General features: G+C 34.0%; 1 pseudogene; it reads left to right on the top strand.

The window, feature by feature from the left end:
- The first annotated feature begins 378 nt into the window (after positions 1-378).
- Positions 379-497, top strand: LOC120608313 (uncharacterized; annotated as a pseudogene).
- Positions 498-1657: the final 1160 nt, after the last annotated feature.

Raw genomic sequence — 1657 nt, 5'->3', positions numbered from 1 at the left:
AAACTCTAGAGCATTTCTAGTATTCAAGTAATATCTACTGTCTCCATAGGAATTGCCTCAGACTCATCCACTGGCTGGAATTTACCTTTTAAATATATGGAATGCCAAAGGTTGATTAGAAATCTTCATGTGTTTCCCGACATATTCTGGCTGCTTCTTTGAGTTAATTATATATTTTTTTTAAGATCTATAATGCAACTATGAAAAGCCAGCCATTTCCAGAATATCATAGATACTAACATGAAATGCAGCTCTAGATTTAAGGCTGGTGAACTCTGGCATTCAGTCAGATATTTGATTATTATAATTAAGTTGTCCTAGCACTGATGATACTGAGGTTTCTGTTCTTTATTTTCTATGAATAAAATTATAATATGAGTCTACGGCCATGCCACCCTGAACATGCCCCATCTCATCTGATCTCAGAAACTAAGCAGGGTCGGGCCTGATTAGTACTTCAATGGGAGACCAGCTAGGAATACCAGGCGCTGTAGGCGTTACAAAAATTATAATATGGATATAGACATAGTTAGGGGGTTTAAGAACATTTGAAAGAGTCTCAAATACATATATTTCTGTGTAATGACAATGGAAATAAGAGCTAAAATGATTAGGGCTTCATCTTTCATTAGGGAGTGCTGATCCAAAAGATTTTAGCAGAATACATCATGTTCCATTGCTAATTCACAGCAACAATTCAAAAAATCACCACATATTTATTAAGTGATTTTGTGTGTGTGTATGTGTGTAACATGAAGGCAGAGTAGAATAAAGCTGCATGTGTTATATTCTGTTCAATTGTTTAAGTAAAGGCTGCAGCCAAATACCAATCCTATTTAGAAGGTGCGTTTACTCAAAGAAGCATTGACTATATGTGGTCAAGGCAATTTCTACATACTGATTATAATGTACCTATTATAAAAAAATGCATTTAATAAGCAGTTATAAGATTTTTTAAAGTGTTAACAATAGTCAGCTTGGGTTAGGGATTGATTATACAGTTTCTGAATATACAAATTAATGCTTTTCTCCTTTCTTCTGTTATTTGCTCCATTTTTCCTCCCTGAAGCCTGGACGGGTAACACTTTATACATTTCATTTTGCTACTTATTAGTCTCTGCCAGAAATGATTTAAAGGAAGAAGTTGAATAAAAGTTTCAAGATGATCTATGAATTGATTTCAGTTATCCATGCTCTTTATACCCTGGTCATGGCTAAGTAGACGTTGACTATAATATCAAAATATAACCTAAGCATAAGAGTCACATCAAAGAAGGCATTGATACTTTTTATTCTAATTGCAAAAATGACTAGATCTTTTGTCAATACAGAAGCAAAAAGAAAAGCAGATAGTGTGGAGAATTTTGCTACCATGAAAAGCCCTGATTGAGTTTTACAATTAACACGAAGATTTGAAATGCAGAGGGTCATTGAAGATTAATTTACAGTTGAGGAGGGTTAGTAGAACACAAATTAAATGATATTACTATTTAAGATAGACCCTCTAGTAAATCCAATAAAGAAATTATTAAGTAAGCCTCCAGATACCATCGATGGTGTTTACCCTGCTGAACTCTACACCAGTTTTATCTTCATAAAAGATTATGAGAAACTGCCACCAGCAGGTGAGTTTGAATCTCCCTCTCTTTTTAAAATC

Source organism: Pteropus medius, unplaced genomic scaffold (genome assembly GCF_902729225.1).
Source record: "Pteropus medius unplaced genomic scaffold, Ma_sr-lr_union100, whole genome shotgun sequence".
NCBI lineage: Eukaryota > Metazoa > Chordata > Mammalia > Chiroptera > Pteropodidae > Pteropus > Pteropus medius.
The sequence above is the reverse complement of the archived record's forward strand: the minus strand, read 5'-3'. Positions and strand labels throughout refer to the sequence as shown.